General features: G+C 41.9%; 1 protein-coding gene across 1 annotated transcript in view; it reads left to right on the top strand.

Annotated features, from left to right (window-relative positions):
• SMC2 (structural maintenance of chromosomes 2) overlaps nt 1–26720 on the top strand; it is a 1579182-nt gene that overhangs the window by 128710 nt on the left and 1423752 nt on the right. The gene's annotated exons all lie outside the window — the stretch shown is intronic.

Here is a 26720-nt window from a genome sequence, read left to right as displayed (position 1 = left end):
AGAATGCAACTGCAGTCATAACATATGGGTTGTCCTGCCTCAGGCAGCCCTCGGTCGGCTGAATTCCAAAGTCTGGGTCCGGCGTCGGCTGGTGTCGCCTCCTCTCCGACGTCACAACGGCTGGAGTATAAAGGCATCGGCCGATGCCATCTTCAGTCTTTCTTGCCGCGCGGTGCCCGAAGCAGAAGCAGTTCGCAAGTGCCGGTTGGTCAGCTCCTGTATTTTCAGTACCGAAGTCATCTAAAAGCTAGGTACCCCGTTGGGGAACATTTATTTCTTGCCTCAGCCAATGTCAGAACAAATTGAGAAAGTTAATAATTGTTTGTCTTGTGGTAAACCAATACCTCATAAGGACTTCCATTCTCTCTGCCTTCCTTGCCTGGGCCCAGACCACGACGTCTCGGCCTGTGCTGCCTGTGCTTGCTTTAATAAGCACACTCTCAGGCGCCGGGCAGAATTCGCCGAGGACTTTTTCGGTGAATCCTTTGCGTATATCATGCCGTCGGATCTACCGACAACCCAATCTGCTAAAAACGCAAGGACCGGGACCGACATCCTCGGCCCGCGTCCACTACCAATGCTACTCCCAAATCCTCTGATAGCGCTCCGGTCCCCTCGGAAGTGGTAAATCAACCGCTCCAGGCCGACGACACAGCGTTAACACGACCTTCGGTCTCGTAGATCTCTCCGGTGCCGGTTGTGGATTTTCCTCCGGAAACAGAAGTTCTGGATCTACCCGACACCATTCCTGTGGACAAGGTAACGCCTGCACGTGGGGCTGCTAGGCCTCCTGTTTCCATGTCCATCAAGGCCTTTGCACGTGCTAAGGCCGCCAGTCAGGCCAAGGCCCATCCTAAACCTGCCCAGGCCCCTTCATCTGATAAGCAGATCTTATTTCCCTTATCAGGGGGTCTCAGCCTCATCCGGACAGGGGTTCTCAGCCACCTGCAGAAAAAAGGCCTAGAACTGAGCAGGCGGACGACCTCTCCTCTGATGAAGCCTCTGGGGATTCTGAGCATTCTGATGCCCAAGAAGAACCCTTCCAGGCCTACGAAAACTCTGATGCTGAGGAATCAATTCCCTCTGCCTCCCCTCCAGAGGATTTCTCTTTTGGTGAAGTCCTGCATTCCATGAGGGAACATTTTCAATGGCAGGGTCAGGAATTCTCTGACTCCAGGAAAAGGCTTCGTACTTTCCTCAAGCTTCCCCAGCACAGACCCTTGGCTATCCCTCCAGTTATAGATGTTTTGGATGATGTTTACTCTGACTCCAGTGCCAACCCTGATTCTCTTCCTCCTGCTCCTGTCAAGCCGGACAGATATTACAGGGTCCCTGACACGCAAGGACCTTTTAAGGCTCACTCTGTGGACCTAGAAACTATTTCACAGGGCCCCAAGGGAGTGGCTTCCTCCTCTGCCAAAACCCACTGCCAGCTGACAGAGAAGCAAGGTCCCTGGAGAGATGGGGTAAAAAGTATATACCTCTACTACCTTAGCCATGAGGTCTCTTAACTGCCTTTTCACATGTTTCAGTACCAAGATTTTCTCCTGGATGATTTACAGAAAAGTTAGCCTCTCCTGAGCCTATTGATAAAAAGGCACTGCAGGATCATATTGATAACACTCAGCAGGTTAATAACCATTTTCTGCAGTGTGGTTATGATGCACTGGAAGCTTCATGTAGGGCAGCTATGACTGGGGCTGTAATACGTAGACATGCTTGGTTGAAGGATCAGTCTTTGCCTGACCATGTTAAAGTAAAGTTACTGGATGCACCTTTGGAAAAACAAAAGCTTTTTGGTGCTACTGCACAAGATGTATTGAAATCCATAGAGGAAAAAGCAAAGTCAGTACAGACAGTCAAGGATTTCCTTCAGGTTCAGCCACCCAGATTCAGCAGAAACTGGCCCTCCAAGAATTGGTCCTTCCCTGGCTCTGATAAGTTTCAAAGGGGAAAAAGCAGACGTGCCCGAGGTAGAGGGCAATAATACCGAGGATCTTACAGGGGGACGCCAATGGCAACCTCCAAATCAAAGAAGTGGCGCAGACAATTCAGCTGCACCACAAGGACAATCACAATGACTTGACTTTCGTACCGCCTACAAAGGTTCAAAGAGAAGCACCTTTGGGCGGAAAATTAGCCTTATTCTCACAAAACTGGCATATCTTAACCAAGGACAATTGGATTCTGGATTTGATAGACAAAGGTTACAGATTCCACTTCCACACATTACCAATAAAACAAGGCATGCCAAACCTGCCACATCATCAAAGGGCAGAGGCACTCACCCAAGTTTCCAAGCTATTAAGTATAAAAGCAATAGAAAGGGTTCCTCCTCAGGAACAAGGCCAGGGATTTTATTCAAGATTGTTCCTTGTTCCAAGAAAAGAAAACAAGTGGAGACCCATACTGGACTTGTCAACTCTAAACACTTTCCTCATTGTGCTAAAGTTCAAAATGCTGACGTTGCAGCAACTTCTTCCCATGTTGGGCAAGGGGTCTTGGCTGGTCACTCTGGACCTCAAGGAGGCATACCTGCATGTCCCAATCAGACAAAGCTGCAGAAGATACCTCAGATTTCTTGCAGGGACAGAGCGTTATCAATTCTCAGCATTGCCGTTTGGCTTATCTACTGCGCCCAGAGTGTTCACGAAATGCCTGGCATCAGTAGTGGCACACTGCAGACTGCAGGGGATTCAAATATACCCCTACTTGGACGACTGTCTCATACAAGCAGACAACAAACAAACCTTAAAAGGGAATTTGGACTATGTCATGCACCTACTGCAGGCCTTGGGATACACAGTCAACATTCGGAAGTCAAACTTACTACCATCCCAACAAATTATATTCCTAGGAGCCAAACTGGACACGGAAAAACAAATGGCCTACCTCAGAGGAAAAACAGCAGCATTTACCAAAGTATTTCAAAGGCCTAGCAAAGCTTTCCCAGCTGACTGCAAGGAAAATCCTGCAGGCCCTAGGTTTCATGGCATCTTGCATCCTTCTGATACCTTTGGCAAGACTTCATATGAGAAAGCTGCAATGATATCTAAAAAACTTATGGTCTCAACACAACAACAGCCTAGAGGACATAATCCCACTTATTCCATGTCTGCAGAAGGAATTTCTATGGTGGGCTCAAGCCAGTCAACTAAACGAAGGCATGCCTTTCAACAGACCTCAAGCAGACCAAATGATAACAACAGACGCCTCAGACCATGGATGGGGGGCGCACATGGAGGGCAGATGCATTCAAGGTCTTTGGACACCAAAGGAAAGACATCTGCACATAAACCAAAAGGAGATGTTGGCAGTGATACATGCCATCGAGACTTTCGAAAAAACACTAAAACAGGGACATTTGCTAATAAGGACAGACAACACTACTGTCATGTGGTACATAAACAAGCAGGGAGGCACTCATTCTTACCCCCTCTGCAGACTAACAATGCTTCTCTGGGAAAAATCCCTGAGCCTGAGGATACATTTACAATCCCAGTTTGTACCAGGCAAGGACAATGTACTGGCGGACAATCTGAGCAGGGATTTCATGGATCCACAGGAATGGATGCTGCACCCTCACATTTTCTCTCAACTGGCAAGGACATGGGGAAGACCGGACTTAGATCTTTTTGCTTCCCACTTAAATCATCACCTGGAAAAGTTCTGCACAAGGACTCACCACCCTCTAGCTTGGAAAACGGATGCTCTCTCCTTCAGCTGGAATTCTCTAAAAATGTATGCATTCCCTCCCCTGCCTCTGCTGACCAAGGTGATACTGAAGATCAAAGCAGAACAACCAACAGGCATCTTGATAGCTCCAGACTGGCCGAGGCAACACTGGTACCCATTGCTATTGACCATAACTCGGACCAAGCCATGGCCTCTGACCCTATGGCCCCTGCTCCTAACTCAACACAATTACAGGACTGTACATCAAGACCTGAAAACATTGCATCTGACAGCCTGGAGGCTACCATGACTTCAACACCAAACTCTCTTTCCAAATCTGTTCAAGAGATCTTGCTGGAAGCACGCAGGCCTTCCACCAGAAAAACCTATTCAGCCAAGTGGAAGAGATTCAGTATCTGGAATGCCAACAGGGGTCAGGACACAGCATTACTGAGTATACCTCAAATATTAGAATACTTGTCAGAACTATTTCATACTGGACTCTCATACTCTTCAATAAAGATTCATGCCTCAGCAATCTCAGCAAAATGCAACTGTGACCCTCCAGTGTTTTCGCATCCTCTGCTAAGACAGTTTCTAAGAGGGATAAAGAATATCAAACCTCCCAGAAAACAGCCAGTACCTGCATGGGACCTCAACTATGTGTTGGAAAAACTAACTCTTCCTCCATTTGAGCCAGCAGCAACCTCAGAAATGCAGTTTCTGTCATGGAAGACTGCCTTCTTATTGGCAGTCACCTCTGCAAGAAGAGTTTCGGAGATACAGGCACTCATGGCAGTGCCCCCCTTCCTCATTTTTCATCAAGACAGAGTCTCTCTAAGAACCAATCCTACATTCATGCCAAAAGTAATTTCCAGGGTGTCTCTAAATCAAGCTATTCATCTACCTGCATTCTTCCCCAATCCTCAAAATAAGGGGGAAAAACTACTGCATACTTTGGACATACACAGACAATTACGTTACTACTTGGACAGAACTAAGGCCACCAGAAGGTCTGATCAGCTGTTTGTAGCCTGTGCTGCTGGAGTACAAGGAAAAGCAATCTCCAAGCAAACAATTTCAAAATGGATTGGACATTGCATCAGATTCTGATACTCTTACCATGGAAAAGGTGTGCCAGCCAATATCAGGCCACATTCTACCAGAGCTATAGCCACTTCCACAGCTTTCCTAAGAGGAGTGGCAACAAAGGACATTTTAGAAGCTGCTACATGGAGCTCCGTGCATACATTTACCAAGCACTACAACCTGCCCTTATACTCCAGATCCCGAGCAGGCTTTGCTTCGGCAGTCCTGCAGGGGATTTTAGCTGCACCATCCTTATCTTAGTTCCATCCACCCCCAGCTTGGCTATGGTACTCAACCCATATGTTATGACTGCAGTTGCATTCTTGAAGGACATAGTACAGTTTTGTACCTACCATAAATGTAGATGTCCGATAGATATGCAACTGCAGTCGGATTTTCTCACCCTCCTACCCCTCTGTATTCTTCTTTTTGGGTCCCTACCCCTCTTCCCTTCAGCTGGGGGTATCTCCTATGGTGTATCTGTTTATTACTGTTGTGCATGTTTTGGATTATTTTATCCATTTACCAAATTTAGCCTTCCTAGGAGGGCACCTGGCATCTGGGGCAAGAAACACTGAAGATGGCGTCGGCCGATGCCTTTATACTCCAGCCGTTGTGACGTCGGAGAGGAGGCGACACCAGCCGACGCCGGACCCAGACTTTGGAATTCGGCCGACCGAGGGCTGCCTGAGGCAGGACAACCCATATGTTATGACTGCAGTTGCATATCTATCGGACATCTACATTTATGGTAGGACTTATCGTAAATGTAGATGTTCGTGTGTATTCACTGTTGCAGTCCTGGTTACCCTCCCTGCAGCCCTCTTTCTTCTTTTGGCTATACCTCTACTCTCACTATGATCTAAAAGCTTTTTGGTGCATTTGCTTTTTTGTTGGAGGTATATCCTTGTATTTATAGATTTAATTCTTCCCATTAGGGGGCGCCTGACATCTGGGGCAAGAAAAACTGATGTAATGGAGTCGGCTGCATGTTTTATATCCCTGACGACCTGACGTCATGGAAGAAGGGACAGCAACTGACGCCAGACCTAAGACTTTGTTAATCAGGCTGACTGAAGGCTAATGCACGCAGATAACCCAAATGTAATGACTGCAACAGTGAATACACTCGAACATCTACATTTATGGTAAGTGTACACAACTCTACTTTTGCTCTTGCCTTTTTTTGGAAGATCTCCATTCCAGTTGTTTTATCTTTGTTGCTATATTCACTACTTCTAGTACAGTTGGTTTAGATTTTGATTTCCATTTTCTAGTAATTGCATTTTCGGCAGCCACCATAATTAGACACAGCAAGACCTTGCCACGTCTAGGCAATTCTGATTCAGTGTCATAGCGTAGAAAAATCTCTCTCATTCCACCAGTCTGCCCACCCAGCATCTCTGACAGTGCATCCTGCAGGGAATCCCTGAAGTCCGCCAGCTCACTGCACTCCCAGTTACCTCTTCCCCATCAGGCACCATCTGTAACATTGGTACTCCACACCAGACTTTTCATAAGGGTTCTGCAGTGGCCACATGGAATTCAGTGGCCCCTCACATACACCTCTGCCATCCAATCAAGCTATCTTCCGTCTGTCAGTATCTCATCTCTGGGTGGATAATCTTCTTTTGATAATGCAAGGACATCAGTCTGTCCTTCATTTCCCTCTGGCCACAGTGACAGATGTCTCCATTTTTTTATTGGGGGGGGGGGGGCATTTCAAGACCAGGACAATTCAAGGAGCATGGACTAGTCAGGAGGCTTATCTTTTCATCAGTGCTCTGGAGAGGAGGGCAGTCTTCGTAGCATCACAGGAATTTCAGAAACTACCTTCCACAGGGTGTGATTGATATACAGACAACACTTCAGTGGTCTAGTACATCAACAGATGGGGGAAACCATTATTTTGAGAAGCCATGAGGATTTGGCAGTTTGCAATGTTTTCTGAACGCTTTCTCATAGCAGTGCACATACCGGACTGATCAGTATTCTGGGGGGCAGGCTGAGTCATTGCATTCTCATGCCTCCCAAGTGGTCTTTTAATGAAGAAGTGGTGATGGAAATTTTCAGGCACTGGGTTCAACCTTGCTGCGATCTGTACGCATCCTCCTCCAATACGAAGTTCAGCTACTTTTTTGCTCTTATCCTTCAGTAGGGGTAGACACAAAGACATGCTCTTGTCCATACTTTACCGGGTGGTCTTTATGCTTCCTTCCAATTCCAGTGATGTGGACATTTTTGCAGAAACCTTACATGTTCAAGGAGAAAGTAATCCTCTTGCCCTGTTCTGGCTTGATCATGTTTGGTTTGCTTTCCATTGGCTTCATGTTCTGTGAATTTCTTGGGTCCTGGATTATCTTCCAGATGTACTGTCATGCTCATCTAGCAAACCTCACTTGGATGAAGTGCCTCAAGCTAACCACATGTTTTTTTCAATTTGGGGGATCGTCAAAGATCCATCCTTACAGTCTACAGTGTTATGCATCCATCCTTACAGTCTGGAGTGGTATGCATTCTGTTTGCATCTCAAACTTTTAACCAGAAAGATTTACAAGGGCAAATGAAGAATTGTTTTCTATGGGAATGATGAAAATTGGCTTGACCCTTTCTGTGCCCCTTGTCTTTTTTTCTGGATTTCCTGACAGGTCTTTTTTTTTTTTCTTCCATCTGGTGCTAGCTACTGTACTATTAAAGTTCAGGTAGCAGAGATATTTAACTTTCACACGGGTGCACAAAATTCCTTGGTTACATCTCTGAAAGTCTCCAAAGCATTTCTAAATGGCACCGTTCTCTTTCAAACCCCCTGTTAAAGATCCACTTCCACCTTGAGATATTAGCTTGATTTTCCAAGCACTCAACCTCCTTTTGAGCCTGCCTCTTCTGTAGGTTTTTTTTCCTGGGAAATTATTGATCTGATGTTAATTTTCATTCTATTCTTAACTAATTGGCTCAGATCTGATGCTTCAGATAGACTCTGTCTTTGCTAAAGTGAAAGACATGGTGACCGTTACTCTCGAGCAGATAAGTGTTTAATATAGTGATTTTGTGGTTTTTGTAAATGAAAACTTTTTTTCTCAGGTCCTTTCTAACACTTACCTTTTTTGCCTTTATTATCTCTACTAATATTTTTCTTAATTCTGTACATTTTGTACCTTGGATACTATCGTTAGTATTACTTTCCCTTCCTACTACACTTGGTGTAGATTCTTTAATACCATTGTTGGTAATTCTTTATTTTTTCTTTTTTCTTCCCCCTTTAAGAGGAAAGAACGAATTTAGTCTCCAAGTACTGTTTTTTTTTTGTTGATGGTGCATGTAGTGTCTTTTGCCTCTTAACTATGGCAGAGAAAGGCACGAAATCTCAAGTGTGGGCATACAATTCCTATATCTGATGTCCACACTTTGTGTATATTGCCTTGGTCCTCTTCATTTTCAGGAATACCCAGGCCACTTGAGAGAAAAAAATAAATTAATGCTAAAGGGTTTGCTTTGTTCCGATTTCGGAGAGGCTTTATATGGAGCTAAGTCGCCAAAATCTAAAGACTCATTCTCCTTCTCTGGGTCCATCTATTTCTTCCTCCAGGACCTCTGAGCATTCAACAAAGAGACCTCAATTAAATCCGATCTCATCCGATCCTAGTAAGGGGGTAAAATTATCTGATCAGACCTCAACATTGGATCCTTAGCAGAAAACATTTCTGTGACTTTGGATCTAGTAAAAAAGTTACCGGAGCTGACCACTTCTAGGATTAATTGCCTGCCAAGAGCCAGATATTCTCCTTCAGTGGAACCTGTACCCTCCAGGGTCCCCTCACCCTTTTTACAGCGACCCAGATCCCCCTCTGCAGTTCCCACTTGCTCTTTTAGGAGTCTAACAGAAGATGTGGAAAGAATGGTGTGAAATTGTCGGCACAGTCTCAGATGGGTGTCTTACCAGTTCTTACCCCATAGGGTCAGGAAATCTGCTTTTCTTCACACCCCCTTTACCAGTTCATCCTCTGACTCCTATCGCTGTCTTACAGTCCGTGGATCTGAGCTGTCTGGCTCCATCTGACTCTGATCCTGTGATTGTGTTATTCTCAGATCCGAAGTTCGCTCTGAGCATTTCGATTCAGTTGGATCTGGAGAGCTGTTGGAGTTGAAGCTTCCCTGTCTGGTATGAGGTGTTGGAATCTAAAAGTTGTCTGAGCAGTCTCTGCCTCAGAGCCTTGGCATGGGTTAGCTTGACTATGGCTTCTACCTCTGGGGGGTTTCCTTTGGAGAAGGAGATGACAGCTGTCCAAATGTTTGCCTTTTCGGATCAGAGTCTTTTCTTTTTCTGTGACAGTCTGCCTTTGAGGCTATAGAGAGAACATTGTCTGCTTCAGCGACACTGATGGATCCTACCCTCTTGATCTGCATTCTAAAGCTGTGATGTCCTGCTCGCTCTGACTCTCATTGCTCCCTTCCACAAGGACAGCCAGTACAAACCCCCCAGGCTTCCCAAAAGGGTATCTTAATTTCTTCGGATACCTCCCCAGAATATACCACTGAGGAGGTCTCTAAGAAGGAGACTACATGTAAGAGGAAGCACTTGGACTTCCCAGAGGAGTCTATCATAGAAGATACGGGCTTTGATTAAGCTGAATGGTCCACATGGTTGCATCCTGATGTCTCATTTGGAAACATCCTAGAAATACTTAAGCAGAGAAGTGACTGGATGACCAGCAACCCTTCATCTGAGGAATCTGCATTCCTGCCAGTTTTCTGTACTGGCCCAACTACCTCCTGGGTAACTCTGCCCACTGACAAGCTCATTGAGTTGATCTCTCTCTGGGTGTAGAAGGAACCCATTACTACTGAACCTGTACCATGGAGGCCATGCAAAATTATGGCACCACCTGTGGGCAAGCAGTTTTGGGGAAAAGGGGTGCCCATTGATGCCATGGTTGTGGTCACTAAAAAGGAATTTACCGAGGAGAGTTTCACTGTTCATCCCTCCCACAGGGAATCTCTGGTAGTGGACAGGTTTGGGAAGCATGTCTATGCTTCAGTGACCTTCGCATTAAGGTCATTGAATTATTTGGCACATTCTACCAGATCATGGGATCCATTTCTGAAGAAGTACAATCTTCTGTGACTTCTCAGTTGACTACCCTGCAATCTATTTCCAGTTCTTCTTCTGTAAGACTCCTTTTGCACATAGCCAAAGGAGCATCAAGGACAGCAGGTTCAGGCATTTCTATTAAGCACATCCAGGCATGCCTTCTCTGTGATTTTGCTGAGACCTTTAAGTCTTTGTTCTTCACTGCTCCTTTGGATGGCATGTCTTTGTTTGGCCCCAAAGTAAGATGCATTACCCAGGTCTGAGAGGAAAGTAAAGACCCTGTCTGACATGGGCTTATGTTTTTCGACCTCTCAAAGATCCTTCTCTGGGAATCAACGAGGTGGTCTGAAATCCAGGGACCTTTCCAGATCACTTGTGGAGTAAGTTCTCCCAGGAGTAGATGGGGGGGCTTCTAATGGTAGATGCCACCCCCATGGCAGAGACGGTCCAGAAAACCAGGGGTGCAGAGATATTTTGACAGACCCTTCCAGCATTCCTGAAAGGAAGCCGGATTGCCTAACTGTGGAAGTAATTGTGGGGAGGGGGGTCAACTATCCCTGCATCAGAGTGCATGGCTAGAAATAATGACAGATACTTGGGTGCTGAGGATTATTTCCATAGGTTATATACAATACCTTTTTCCCTTCCTCCTCCAATTTCAAGAAAAGTCCCTGAAGTTCCACTCACTCAGGGAACTAGCAGCAATTCAGATTCAAAACTGCTAGGAAAAAAGTTATCCAAGAGGTCCCACCCGACCAGATAGAATCTGCAACTTACTCATGACTTTCTTTAGTGCCAAAGAAAATAGGTGCTGGAGACCAGTTTTGGATCTGTGAGCTTAAAGAAGTCAGTTTTAGGTACCAACATTCGGATGGTCACTGTTCATTCCATTCTCCCTTTCCTGGGAAAGGATGACTGGATGTGCTCGTAGTATGCATCCTGAAGATGTATCACATAAATATGAACAGACTGTTCGAAGGTACTTGTGCTTCCAGCTGGGAGCCAGTCGTTACCAATTCAGAGTTCTGCCCATTGGTCTCACCGCATCCCATGGGGTGTTCACCGAATGTATGACAGTAGTACCAGCTCACTTGGGACTGCAAGGATTCTGGGTGTTTCCATATCTAGATGACTGACTCATTACCACCCTGGCCAGCCCCATCAATTGATAAAGGCAAGACATCAGGTTCTCAGGATGTGTTGTCATCGGGAGGTAACCATAAACTACAACAGGTCTCAGTTGGAACCAAGTCAGAATTTGGAATTCATAGGAACACTGTTCAGCACAGTCAGTGATGGCTTCACTGCCTCCCTCAAGGGTTCAGGCTGTAAGATCACACGCCAGAAATATTCTGCAATCAAAATTTCAGCCTGCTTGGTTTTTCAAGCACTAGAGTCAATGTCAGCGGCAGTAGGACCTTTAGCCAGAGTATACGTTAAGATTCTCCAGTGGATGCTAGCAGCACAGTGGTCAGTACTTTACTTTACCAACCCATGTCAACTCTGATACGAATCACTCACACATGCAAAAGAGATTCAAGTTGGATTCGGTCAGATCATGTTCTACAAGGCTGTCCATTCATCCCCCCTTCAGACCAAGGCCATAGTGGCCACAGATATTTCCCAGTTGGAGTAGGGGGGCATTTTCTGGGGAAAAAAGTCACAAGGCACTTGGTCCACCGAAGAGGCCAACTTGCATATCAATGTCCTAGAGATGAAGGCAGTGTTTTTAGCATTACAGGCCTTCCAGGATGCTGTCCCTTTCCTGGACAGTTGTAGTTCAAATGGGCAATATGTCAGTAGTTTGGTACATCAACAAACAAGGAGGGACCACATCATAACCCTTTTTCAAAGTGCTTAGTGTGTGCAATCGGCGATCTCATCCAACTACTTTCTCATGGCAAAACACATTTCAGGAAAGTCCAAAGTGATAGAAAAATACACCTGCTCAGTTTGTCTGCTATCTCTCAAATTATCTCTGTAGATCAGAGGGTGTGTTGTAACTTAAAAAGCATTTCAAAGTGAGGGCACGTGTATAAATAGAGAGCATGTGCAGGTAGCAGTGTCATTTTGAGTGAACAGCCAGAGTGTTAACATGTATGAGTGCAGTAGTCAGTCTGTTTATAAGTTTGTTACTAAGCCTCAATCCTGATATGTTTGTATGTAATAAAGCTGCTTGAATGAACTGACAAGTGTTCATCTATTTTATCCTGACTGGACAAGTGACATGGTGTCAGAAGTGGGATGTCTAAATGACATAGTACAAGGAGTGGCATGTCAGAATGACAGTGTTAGAAGTGGCATGCCTGAATGACATTGTGTTGGAACCAGGGTGTCTGAGCAACAAGAAGCCAAAAGCCGAGCCATGAGGTGCACAGTTAGAAATGGAGGTATATAGAGAAATGACTTGTCCTCTCCTGCTCAAACGATTGAAGAAAGGTCAGAAACAAATTTCAGGTGATTAAAACCTGCATATATGATTTAGTTCTTAAAGAAAACAATACAAAGCATTTGCAAAGCACAAAACACATTATTAATCAAACAAAATGCGTTGTTTAAATGAAATATTTGAAACCATGTTATTTGATAGTTCGAGATACTTGAGCATTCATGTATAACGAGCATGTTTAAAAGTAAAATGAGCACGAGGAGTCGAACGAGCATGATAAGTCAAACAAGCATAACAAGTACAATAAAATTGCAAAATGAGCATGAAAAAGCAAAGCGACTGCATTTTTTTAGTAAACCATGTTTTTTTATATGAACTACTATTTCGCATTGACTAAAGCTACTCTATGGTTGTTCGAAGCATCTCAGTGTGAAAGTGTTTGCAGTGTGTGCTTTATTACAGTACAATTATTTCAAAGAGTTTACTGAGTGTAAAGTACAGTTCTTGTAGAGTGCAGTCATTTCAAAGTTTCTTACACTGTACAGTTATTTTGCAAAGTATGGTCATTTCGAAAAGTTTCTTGTGCTGTGTACTGTTTGTAAAGTGCAGTCATTTTGAAGTGTTTCTTACACTGATGTGTGGTTTTGCAAAGTACAGTGATTTCAAGTGTTTTGTGCTATGGATATTTGTTTCACAAAGTGCAGTTATTCCGAAGAGTGTTGTGCTGTTGAGCATAATTACAAGTTTCTGGCATAAATTTCTGACGTGTGTATGTTCGTACATAATTCCAAGGGTCTTTACTACTGTGTGTTGGTATGGCAGAGACATTTTGCAGACCCAGTCCACTTGTGTTTCATCATAATATTGCAGAGAATTGGCGAGTATTTGAGCAGGAATACAATATTTTCATACAAGCAGCTTTTTCTGATGATGCACGTACGAGGGCATTTATTCCGCTTAATCTAGCGGGATAAGAAGCCATTGAAAGAAAGCGTTCATTTGTGTATGTATCAACAGTATATTCACGAGAAGGGAAGAACCATCATATTGTTGTACAAGCTGAATCAAGGACCCCCGAGTGCATGAAATGTAAATTTAGGGGAATGTGCAACCCCCAGACAAATATTACATTGGAGAGGCTACAAGAGACCAAAAGCCAGGAGAAACGTTTGCAGCTTACATTGCTGACTTAAAGCTAAAACATGCAGATTTGGTGATTTGAAAAATGAGTTGATGGACAGGCTTGTTTGTGGTGTTAATAATGCTGCAGTGAGAGATTTTGCTTTGAGACAGTGATTCAACATTGAGCAAAGCTATAGAGATTTGTCAAATACACAACCTTACAGAAAGGCCCACAAACATGCAAGTGATAAGAGCATGATCTCAGCAGCCTCTAGAGCAAACGTAGACAGCATGTAGTTTGTGGCTAACGGAAACGGGCCTAAACACGTGGCAGCTGCATCCCCTGCAGGATTTCTAGGGAGAGCTTGTACCTTTCCAGCAAATTCTAAGACTAGCTCAGTGCAGCACAAGGGTGAGTCAGCAAAACCAAAGTCAAATTGCATTGTTAATTGTCATAATTGTGGTGCCAATCACGTGTCCAAAAGAGAAAAGTGCTTAGCATTTGGTCAGCAATGCCACAAGTGTTTAAAAAAAAAATGGAACCACTTTCAAAAGCTTTGTAAATCAAGCAAGCCTCCTTCATTTATTATGAAAGGTCACTCAGAAAAAGCAAGTTCATCATATAGAAAGCTGCAATTCTGCATTCTATGTAGATGGTGTATCAATGGTTGGTGAAAAGGTTAATGCAGTAGATTTGTTGGCAAAAAGTGTTTTGTACTGTCCTGATAATGGTAAACCCACAGCTCAAAGTGGACTCTGGTTCAAAGTGCAATGTTATGTCAGCAGAAACATTTGCTAGAGTAAGAGCTGGTGAACTATTTAATTTAGCCAGTTGTGCAAAGCTTGTTGCTTGTGGAGGTGAAGAGATTCAAACCAAAGGCTCAGTAGTGCTTTCATGCCATTCAACTTGGAACAGTTATAGCTTGCAGTCTTTTATATAGTCAAAAGACATGTACAGTCATTATTAGATCTCGGAGACAGTTTAAAAATTAAACTGCTTTTACCAAAGAAGTCTATCATGCCAGCATATGTCCTAGTTCCAGTTTCACCAATGCTATTTTCACAGAGTATGATAATATTTTCGAAGACAAGCTAGGTAAACTTCCAGTTGTGTACTCCATGAAATTAGATCCAGTGGTCATACCAGCTGAAGAGTTCCAGTAGCTATGCAGGACAGAGTCAGTCAGGTTAGATAAAATGGTGCAGCATGGTGTGATTTGTCCAGTTACAGAACTGACTGAATTGGGTGTCTTCCATGGTAGTTGCTCAGAAAAAAAGCTCTGATGGAATCGGTGTGTATTGACCCAAGAGACTTAAAGCATTAGAGACCCCATCATCCTATGTGTACAGTCGAAGTTGCTACCCTCATGCCAAATGCCACTGTTTTTTCTGTCTTGGATCCAAATGTTCATTTTGGCAAGTAATGCTTGATCGCAAATCTTCACTATTGCCTACATTAGTGTGCCATTTGGTAGATACATATTTCTCAGAATGCCTTTTGGAATAAATTCTGCCAGTGAAGTCTTTCAGTGTGCAATGGAGCAAATTTTTGCAGGCTGTTCATGTGCTATAATATAGCAATAACCCACGCCTGGGTGTGGGTAATGCAAAATTTACCCACGGTTGGCGTGGTTTGGTCCAGTGCGGCCCGAGGACCAAACAAAGCCAACCGTGGGTAAATTTAGCATTACCCACACCCAGAAGTGGGTTATTGCTATTATACCATGGCATTATTTAAGAAAAGAAACTATTACTTTTCTTAAATAATGGCATAGTATAATGCCTGTTTACTGCCCTTCCGCAGATGCCTGGCATCCGCGGCAGTTCTGATGTACTGCGCGCCTGCAGTACATCAGAGTTGAGCAAAAGCGGAGAAAGCAAGATCTCCGTTGCTTTTTAATGTTCGCTATGTTAAATGAGTTTAACATAGCGAGACAGTTTTAAAATAAGCAACGGAGATGTCCTTTGCTTATTTTAAAACTGTCTCGCTATGTTAAACTCATTTAACATAGCGAACATAAAAAGCAACGGAGATCTTGCTTTCTCCGTTTTTTAAAACACTGTCTCGCTATGTGAAATGGGTTTAACATGGCGAGACAGCTTTAAAATAAGCAACGGAGATCTCCGTTGCTTATTTTAAAGCTGTCTTGCTATGTTAAACCCATTTAACATAGCAAGACAGTGTTTTAAAAAATCGAGTTATACTAATGGAAAAAAGTCCGGGCAACCGGACCTTTTTCCATTAGTATAACTCGATTTACAACGGGCACGCTGGCCAATCAGCGTGCACGTTTTGGGGGGGTCATGGTATAATAGTAGATGATTTACTAGTTGGAGGCAATAGTGAAGCAGAGTATGACTGAAACCCCAGAAAAGTTCTGGAAAGAGCACATGAAGTGAATCCAAAGCTCGATCCTCGGAAAGTTCTGGAAAGAGCACGTGAAGTGAATCCAAAGCTCAATCCTCGGAAATGTAAATTCAGGCTACGAAAAGTTATTTATTTTGGTCATTTATTTACCAGTTCCGGCTTACAACCAGATCCTTCCAAACAGCCATTCTTGAGATGCCAGCTCCAGAGACTATCCAAGCCTTATAGCAGTTTCTTGGTATGGTTAACTCTTCGGACAAGTTTATATCGGACTTCAGTGAATTATCAGTGCCCTTAAGAGAACTGATGCGCAAAAATGTTACCTGGTCATGGTTAGAACAACACCAGAGAGCACTGGATGACCTGAAACAGAAAATTGCCAGTCCACTAATGTCCAGATACTATGATTGTACACAAACCAGTAATTATTTCCTGTGATGCTTCAAAGTTCGGACTTGGTGCAGTTATTCTTCAAGAGAGCAAGACCAGTAGCCTACGCGTCTAGAACTCTTACCCAAACTGAGATGCAGTATGCTCAAATTGAGAAGGATCTTTTGGTAATTGTGTTTGCATGTTCGAAGTTCCATGATTATATTTATGGCTGAGCTTTCCAGATTGAGACTGGTCATCAACCTCTAGTAACTATTTTAAAGAAGCCTATGCATACAGCTCCAGCAAGAATAGCAAAGAATGATGCTCGGATTACAAAAGTATAGCTTCAAAATGGTCTATATAAAAGGCAAATTTCATTATCTGGCTGATATCCTTATCCAGAAATACCACAGAAAAGCTTGATTCAAATAATTTTGACTTCAATGTTATGGAAGTGCATAATTTTTTCTACCACAAGACTTGAGCCAAGAGATCATACAAAGAGCAATCCAGTTTTGCAAAAGCTTCAACCACTTCAATATTGGATGGCCATCAAAGCAATCTTGTGTACCAACAGAGGTGCAACCTTATTTTCCTTACAAAGATGAGATGTAGATTGTATCATTTTCAAAAGTCCTCAAGTTGTTATTCCTACTTCCTTACAACATGAGTGCATCCTGATTTTGCATCATGGCCATCCAGGTTTCGAAGCTACCAAAAGAAAGATGAGAGGACTAGCATTTTGGCCTTCTCTATCAAAAGATATCAAAGTACTTTCATCTTGTTCAGTATGCAGTAGTACTAAACTGAATTTGCAAAAAGAGCCACTTCAGCTAAACCAAATTACTGAACTACCTTGGTCAACAGTAGCCACTGACATATTCGAGTGGATTTGTCAACATTATTTAGTGTTGGTAGACTCTTATTCGAATTGTTTCAAGATTGATCTACTACATAACTAAATGTCCAGTACTGTCATTACCAAGTTGAAACATCATGTCTCAGTCCATGGTAGTCCACACAAGTTATTTCTGACAACAGTGCCCACTTTACCAGTCAGCTATTTCAGAAATTTGCAAAAGAGTGGGACTTTATCCATGTTACCAGTAGTCCTGAGTACCCACAGTCAAACAGCCTAGCTGAACATGCAGTACAAAGCAATTACTAGAGAGGTCAAAACGTGACAGTACTGTTGTTTTCTTGAATTTGCTTAATCTCAGACCTATATCCCGTGACCATTTACTTGGCTCACTTGCTCACAAACTTCTGTCTAGGCAAACGAGAACAACTTTGCCCATCAGTTCCAGTTTGTTGGTGCATAATGCTAAAAACAACGGAGCAATCAAAGCCCAACTATTCAAAAAGTGTTCATTCCAGAAGTCCAACAATGATAAAATGAGCGGATTTCTTCCATTTCAAGGAGAGTGAGTGAGGATGCAAACAGTGAAATGTTTTGATTGAATTGGTTAAGTGAGAGATGTATGTGCGGAGACGAGATCTATCTTAGTAGAATCTGAGGGTATAGAATACAGAAGAAATCGCAGGCATCTTCTTCTGGTGTCTGAATTGATATTGCAGCATTGTACCTGTGATACAGACTCTACTTCTCAGAGCAATCCAGACAATATTCCTGTTGAAGGATATGCCTCAGTACCTATTCACATTCCTGATGATGTCCCAGATGTCCCTGAAATTGAACATTCATTACAGTCCCTAGTCCTAATTTTTGTGTGTCACAATCTGGTAATATTTCTAGATCTAGTATAAAATACACAGCAAACTGACATGATTGTTTCACTTGTAATTAGTTCTGTATAATTGCACGTTGGAGGATTATTTCTGTACAATTGCATGTCAGTGTTTGTCATTACTGTGCATGACTTGTTTCTCCAAGAGGGAGGGTGTAAGTCAGAGGGTGTGTTGTGATTTTAAAAAAACATTTCAAAGTGAGGGCACGTGTGTATAAATAGAGCAAGTGCAGGTAGCATTACCATTTTAAGTGAACAGCCAGAGTGTTAACATGTATGAGTGCAGTAGTTAGTCTCTCTAAGTTTATTTAAATTTGTTACTAAGCCTCAATCCTGATGTGTTTGTATGTAATAAAGCTGTTTGAACTGAACCCACAACTGTTGGTCTGTTTCATCCTGACCAGACGAGCGACTGTCTCTGAACAAGAATGTGATGGAAATGATTTTTCATCGATGGGGCCAGCCTTGCTGTAATCTTTTTGCTTCTCCCTTAAACAACAAATGCAGCAGCTACTTTGCTGTAATCCTCCACTTACAGGGGGAAACACCGAGGGATATGCTCAACTTCACAACCCCCTCCCTCGTCTACTATCCACCTGTCCACCAATCCCTCTAATTCCAAAATTCCTGCAGAAAGCTGCCATGTTGATGAGCAAAGTCATCCTCCTTGCACCTTACTGGCCTCGACAGATTTGGTTTCCCCTTCCTTTGGCCTTATTTACTTCACCAACCATGGATTCAATTCCAGACCTCCTGTTTCACTCATCAGAAATGATCCATCGAGACGTATCAAACCTCAGGCTTGACTGCCTGACTTCTCCAATTCCATTAATAGCTAGGCAACCTAAGCTGTCTTCCCCAGTCTGACGTATAGTTTTTATCTTCCATAAACCTTCTACATGTAATCTTTATTCCAGTAAATGCAAAAGGTTTGTTTTCTGGGCACATCAAAACAAAGTTGATCCCTTTTCAGCTCCGATACATAACATCCTTGAATTTTTGGCCCTACTTTTTAAAGGAGGAGCTAGTTCCTCAACAGTTCAGTTAGTAGCAATATCTAATTTTCCCATTGGATTTGACTGTTCTTCTGTTGCTTCTCATAAGCTCTGCAAAGCCTTTTTACGAGTCACTCTTTTTAAAGACCCCCCCCCCCAATGGGACCTAAATCTGGTACTGCAGGCACTTATTTATTCCCCGTTTGGACCTGCAGCTAAGTGTGATCTTGTATATCTGTCTTGGAAATCAATATTTCTAGTAGCCATTACTTCTACCAGACAAATTTCAGAGATTCAAACCTTGTCTTCAAAACCTCCATATATGATTTTTCACAAGGGTAGAGTTAGACTGCGAAGCAATGCATCCTTTCTTCCTAAGGTGGTGTCAGAATGTAATGTCAGTCAGTCCATTCATTTGCCAGTATTATTTCCTAATTTTGCTAACAAAGTTGAATACATGATGTGTGTATTGGATGTCCACAGACAATTACGTTTTTACCTATAATAGAGCAAACTACATCAGAAAAACTGACCAGTTGTTTCATTTGCAGAAGGGAAATTGGGAAAGTTTATGCCCAAGTAACTTTAGCCAAATGGGTAACCAATTTTATTTCATTTATTTATAGAAAATTGGGTGTTACTTTACCAAAAACATTACGGGTCCATTCAACAAGATCCAGGGCAACTTCCTCAGTTTTTCCAATCTAGAGCATCCATGAGTGATGTATGTGCTGTAGCAACTTGGGCTACTCCCCATACTTTTGTTACTCATTGCAAATTGGATCTGGTCTCCAGAGGTATCATTTGGTTCAGTGGTACTCAGGAGTATCCTTCTGTGAAGCCACCCAGAATCTTTGTTAACTGGGGACTCTGTCCTATTAGTTGAGGATGGAATGAAAATTGACATCCGATAAAGAAGTTCTGTACTCTGTAACATTCCATCTGGGTTGTCCATTTTCATTCTTCAACTTCCCACCCACCAACCCCCATTCTTTTAAGATTCCTGGTAGAATAAGTGATTAAAGGATATCCCTGTCCTTTATACTGAGCTCCAGATAGTCTTCTCCTTATTTTACTGCACTGCAAATATTTCTTTCTTTTAAAAATCCGCAAACAAGATCTAAGGTACTTGGGGTTGGTGCATTAAGGGAGAAGCTCGAGAGTTTTTGGTTGCCACAAGCTTTAGCAATGGCTGAGTTGGATCCAAGGGATCCTATCCAAACCCATTAGTTGATGAAGAATAAAAATGGACAACACAGATGTAACATTATGGTGAGTACATAACTACTATATTTTTTTTGGTGGCAGTAACTTTATTGACCTTAATCCTACTTTTGTGTCCAAGGTAGCTACAGAGTTGGCCTTTAACAAAACCATACATCTGCTTGTTTTTTTTTTCCCCTAACTGTTCCATCAAAGTCGAATGCACCTTCATATGTTGGAAGTTCAATGGCAACTCAGAGATTTTACTTTCATTGCACAAAGACCATATGAAAAGATTACCAGCTATTTGTATTTTATTACAAAATCAAATTGGGATCCAAGGTTTCTAAAGTATCTTTGACTGTATTGCCTTTGTTAATATCTTGAAAGGATTCTCTCTCCCTATCAAGCCCATTTCATCAGAGCGGTTTCCACTTCATATATCTTCAAACTATCATTGTTGGATGAACTGTAGCAACTTGGTCTGCTATACATACTTTTGTCAAACATTGCAAAATAGTTCTACATACCAGATCCAAAGTGACCTTTGGTTTTTCCATCCATAGAAGCATCCTGCTTTGAAGTTATCCATGGATTTCTGTATTAAGGGACGCAACTGTTGAGACTGATGGAGGAGGTAGCATCTTCTTCTTCTTTCAGCTTTTTCCCGGTTAGGGGTCGCCACAGCGGATCACCTTGTCCGCACATTGAATGGCAGTGGAGTTTTACAGTGTCGAGTTGCCAGCCCGGCGCCCAACCTTCCACAGAAGGCACACTCACACGCGCACCTAGGGCCAATTTAGAGTGTCCAATCCACCTGCAGCATGTCTTTGGGATGTGGGAGGAAACCGGAGCACCCGGAGGAAACCCACGACCACAGGAGGACATGCAGACTACAGAAGGCACCCCAGCCGAGGATCGAACCGGAGAACCTCTTGCTGTGAGGCGGCAATGCTAACCACTGCACCACCGTGGCCGCCCTATGGAGGAGGTAGCATAGGATATGAAAATTATGTACTTACCTTAGCACTTGGGTCCTTGTCCCTCTCTGTCCATCTCACCCTCCTTTCCCCTTCCAGATAGTCACTATGCTTTCACTTAATTTCTGGAGGACCATAATAGACCAGGCCTGAAACCTTCTTTGGGTACAGTCATTTCTGCTATGGCTTCCTTTTATCCCTTTCAGAGATGCTTCTGGCTCTGTAGGATGAACTGTTTGAAGTAATACTGTTAGTACAGTGAATTGAGAAAGAAGAGCTCTTGTACTAAAGAAGCTCTGATGTTTTTTGCCAGATCCACCAAAATGGACAGAGATGGACAACAATAACTTAGTGGTACAGTAAGTATATAGCTTTTATTCACTCATCTTAAGTGGGACTACTTTAGTTTACCACTCATTGGCACTGAGTTATTTGATTCTTGAAACGGATAGTGGTATTAGGAATTATTAGCCAATGGGCAAACAGTTAAAAGCAGACCTGACTTTATCACGTTGTAGGGGATATATAAAGAGTGAGTGAAATTACAAGTACATGATTAATGCCTTCAACTAAGGTGATTGATATGTACAAATAAAATGCGAGTAAAATTAGAAATAGCATGAATAATTTCTTGTAAAAGTAATGGAGTGAAAGGGCACACAGTAAACTGAAAATAAAATGCAGTTGAAATGCAAGTCTTAGTCTGATCTAGGTGGGACTGCAAGCACGAGAGGAAGTGTTTTCCCACTACTGTTTATGCTAGGAGCCATTTTGCAGAGATGTGTAAAGGGGAAAGGTATTTATGTTTAGAATTATGTGCATGTTGAGTAAAATAATGAAAATTTATTTTGCTGACATTAAGTGGGAAAAGAGTTGACTGTAACTGTAAATGTACCAGAAGCACCGAGATCAGATTGCTGCCGAGCAATGTTGAAAAATTGTGAAATGTTCAAGTCAAAGTAGACAGTTGTGCAGAGTATGAAATTTAGTCTGAGAACCCTTTGCTAGGATTTACTAGAACAGAAGACAGCTGTGTGCATATTGTTCAGGGCACCAGGTAAAACTATTGGGTCCAAATCTGCTGATGTGCAATTGTAAAGTGTCTCTGTACTAGCTAAAAGAATGGGTGTTGCCAAAATTGACCGATATGGATCAGTGTGGTTTTGTAGAGGATAGGCAAACTTATGACATTAATAGAACAGTGATCCAGAGGGAAGCAGAATGTCAGAAAATACCACTGTTGGTGGGTCTTAATATAGAAAAAGCTCTTGACAGAGTAAGCTGAGATTGAGTAGGACAATGGAAGCATTTGTCTTCCCTGATACAATAAGGTTAATGAGTAGGATACAAGAAGGCAAGAATTTAAAGTGAGAGTGTTCCTCTCAGTCAAGTTGTTTGAATGGAGAAACCATGCAGGGGGTGTACTTTTTCCCCCCTTTATTTGCTTTTTATTTGGAGCCATTGGCAAAGGAAATAAGGCACTCAAGTAATTCAAGGATATAACTGATACAGTAATCAAGCAAGGTTGGTTTTATTTGCAGATTATGTATTGTACCTGATAAATCCAGAAGAGAACATCTCAGTGTTGTGGACAGTTTATCTGTTTGGGATATAAAATGAATTAAAGTAAAACAAATGCTATACCCAAAAATTATGTACCCACACACAAATTGGTTCAACAATACCTTTATTTATAAGGGCATATGAAGTGTGTAGGAGTTTGGATTAAAAAGCCTTCTGTTATGGCAGCTAAGGATATGTAGCAAGAGACTAAACAAAAGACAAAATAAAAAATGAGAAACCAGAAGCTCTTGTTTTATGGTTAGTGAGATGCTTGCAGTGAAACTGATTTTAGTCCCATTAGGTTTGTATACAGGTTAGCCATATTTTTGTCAACCATAGCAGAAGTTGTGGACAGTAAGAGTCGAAAGAATTTATCTGGCAGGGGAAGAGGGCAAAAGTTTATTGGGATAAGTTGAACCTTCTAACAGAACAAGGTAGTTTAGGATTACCTGATTTGAAAGGGTATTTTAAAGCTACACAGTTAAGGCTCAATTGCATAACGCAAGTAAAATGTTATAGTTCAAAGTGAAAAGGTATGATGAAGTAGGTATGGAGAGAGTGGAATGTTGGATGCGGATCCTTAAGAAAAATAACTATATAGAATATGAGAGGAGATTTTGCCATTAGGGATGACTGCTAGTAGGTGCACAGAAAATATGAGAGAGGGCCTGAGTTTACTAGAGAAAACTGATGAAGAAACCAAGGTATTGAGAGCAAATAACTAGAGAGGGAAAGGTAAAGTGGGATGAGGCAAAGAAGTTGTTTGGGCTGCAGGCTAGAGACTACCTTCCCTACCAGGAATTAATGTCCGAGAACAGTTGGAGAAAGGTATAGGGAATCCCTAAGTAAAATACCTGCTTTGGTAGAGTTTTTAGTTGGCTCTAGAATAGAAAAAGGGTCAATCAATAGGGCATATAAAATATTGCATAATAGCTTTGAGCCAGTCAGAGGTGACTAAAAAATTAGGAAGAGACTGGAAAAATTATTTTACAAGGAAGCCATAGGAGGACGTGTATGGAAGAAAGATTAGAAAGTTTAGAATTTTTGCTTGGAAGTATCTGTATAGGTATTTTTAAACCCCAAGCAGGTATCAAATATTTTTTTCCTTGGGTAGATAGCAAATGTTGGAAATGTGATGGGGAAGAAAGAGATAACTGGGAATGTAATGGATTTTTAGATTCTAAAAATTCCTTAGGGTGCTGTATCAGAAATATTGAGTGAGCAAATGCCTATAACTAAAGAAATTATTATTTTGAACTGGGGCAAATGATCTGAATTGCCTAGACATAGTGTAATGCCTTGTTTAATTCCGTTAATTCCTAGAAAATGGAATCAGTCTGTCCAATTGTATTCAAAGTATTGAATATCGTAAGAGATTAAAGAACTGGAAGAGGAATCTTTAGAAAAGCGAATGGGCAAATTGCATAGAAATAAATGGAAATTGTGGGAACAATATTTGCAGAATAATGCTCAGGATGAGGAGTGAAGTTTAAAGGAAGGCAGGAACGAGCAATTTGTGTAATGTTGGACTGATGGTTATAAAGGGAGAACGTGTGATATATAATATATCTAAATGGGGAAAACTTGAGTATAGTTTTACTTTCTATTAATGTATGTTAGCCAATATCTTTAGTGATATTTTAGTAAATGTGTTTAAAGGCAAAAATATCTGATGTGATTTTAAAAATAAGTATTGAATTCTGCTAAAGATCACAGCAGTTAAACTAATAATTCTGTTGTGGGTTGTTTTTGTGAGAAGTTAGAAATGGTAAAACAAGTTCACATCTTAAAAGCAAAGAGAATGTGTTCTGTAAAATGCAGGAAACTATGTCTACAAGATTTCTTGAATGCATCGCAATACATAACATACAAATATTTCAAGCACAGGCATAAATGCCCTTCTAGCTTGCCAATATACCTAAACACTTGTTCCCATAGTAAGTGTGTCCAGGCTGTTAAAAATATCTAAACTCGTGCTTGCTTTAATGTAATTTGGTAGTTTGGTAGTTTGTTCCATGCATCAGCTACTCTGTCAGAGAACCAATTAGTACACTTCTCATTCCTATAGAATCGTCTAGACAGGTTGTCTAATGATTCTGTATTTTATTTATTTATTTTTGTTTTACATTTGTTGACCGGGCTGGTCCAACTGGATATATGTCCATTTTCAGCAGAGGCCCGGGGAGAAAAGCTCCACATGCAAGCATTTGTAATATCAGGTAAAACATTAAACATGGTTATAATATATATGTCAAAATCATTGGATATTAAAAGGCAGAAGTTGAGAAAATAGAGAGTGTATTTTGTTAGGAGTTTCTAGAGCTAGAGAAAGTAAATAAGAAAAAAATATAAAGAAATTTTTCTAGTACCTAAATACCTGAGGAAAGGTAGTTATTTACAGCAGAGAAGTTGAGAGTACCTAGATACCCAAGGTAATCTAGTCAGGGTTGGTACAGGGGCAGAGCCAGTGGGTTTTGAGGTGTGTTTTGAGTTGGGATTTGAAGCAGGGAAGAGAGGAGATTGCTGTGAGATTGTGAGGAAGAGTATTTCAGGTTTTTCTTACTGTGTTGGAGAACAAGGATTTGCCAGCTGAGTTATTGGGTTTACTAGTTGATATAAGTAGTTTGTCGGAGGAGCGAAGGCTTTTAAGATTGCAGTATGGAGTGATGTGATGTGAGAATGGGTGTGTTTATGGGTTTGTAAAGGATTTTGTGGGCTAAGGAGATCTGGTGAAATGGAATTTGGTTTTATAGCTCTAGCCATCGTAGTTGCCTTAAGTTTTGGCAGTGGTGAGTTCTAAAAGTAGAATTAGTGGCAAATCTGGCAATATTGTTGTAGGCAGCAGACAGTTTGCTGAGGTTAGCTTTGGACACTGAAGTGTAGATGGGAGAGGTGTACAGGGAGAGTGGAGATAAGATGGGTTTGGGCAATGGAAGTTCTGGCATGTGGAGTAAGGAATGGTTTAATTCTATAGAGGGAGCCTAGTTTTCTGTTAACTAATTTTATAGTATTGTTGATGTGTGTCAAAGGTCAGATTGTTGTCTATTTCAACTCCGAGAAGTTTGGTAGTTGGATCGGGTGATATGTTCGTGCCATTACTTGATGTGACACTGAAATTCAGTGGAGAGGATTTTCGGGTTGGTGAGAAGAGTAATAGTTTGGTTTTTTTGGGGTTCAAAATTAAGCATCATTTGAGGAACCAAAATGCTACGGTTTCAAAAGTCTTTTGGGTGAGAGAGTGCAGTACAGAGGGGGATGAAGCAGAACAAATTAAAGTGGAATCATCTGCATATTGTCTACAGGTGGCAGGAGAAATATGAGTATGGACATCATTAATGAAAATTGAAAAGAGGAGAGGGCCAAGAATTGAGCCCTGGGGAGCTCCTAGAGTAATGGGGAGGTGGTTGGATAAGTTATTTTGCCACCTCACTGCCTGTTTTCTGTTGTGCAGGTAAGAGTGGAACCATTTAATTGAGCTTGTGTCAAGTGCAAATGATTTAAGTAAGTGTAACAAGATTTCGTGATTGACCATATCAAAGGCTTTGGATAGGTCAATAAATATAGCAGAGCTAAGGGTATTATTGTTCCTATTTTTATTGATGCAGTCTGTGAAGGAGAGGAGGGCAGAGGTGGTGCTATGTTAGGGTCTAAAACCATGTTGACAATTGGCTAGCAGATTGTTAGTTAACAGGTGATCTGAAGTAGGGACTTCATTTGTCAGCAACCTTTGGGATACGGATCCGATCTCGGATCCGAGCCGGCAACTTCTTATCATAGCATAGATCTGAGCTCCTAGCTCCTCCTTACCCATAATCCCCTGCCTACCCTAACTGACCTCCGATCTAGTTTGCCGCTCTTCAAGCAACAGCTAGATTCCAGAGCTCTTAGCATTTTGTGAGAAAAAAAGTTTTTTTCTTCCTTCTTTCTGAGTGAGTGATTGTGTGTGCGTGGTAGGTTTACCCTTAACACTAATCTTATTATTTTAGCTTTCAGCTTAAATTTAATTTAAAGTATTTCTCCCTCCCCCGCTGGTCTTAGCGTGTGTGTGTGACTTGAGTGTTAGGGGCCTAGTGAGTGTGCTTTACTGTAGTAATGTCGGAGGCCCCTAAAGCCATTTTTTCAAAATG

The sequence above is a fragment of the Protopterus annectens genome, chromosome 2.part0 (genome assembly GCF_019279795.1).
Source record: "Protopterus annectens isolate FY-2018-M chromosome 2.part0, PAN1.0, whole genome shotgun sequence".
In the NCBI taxonomy this organism is placed as follows: Eukaryota; Metazoa; Chordata; order Ceratodontiformes; family Protopteridae; genus Protopterus; species Protopterus annectens.
This window is presented reverse-complemented; position numbering and strand designations above follow the sequence as displayed.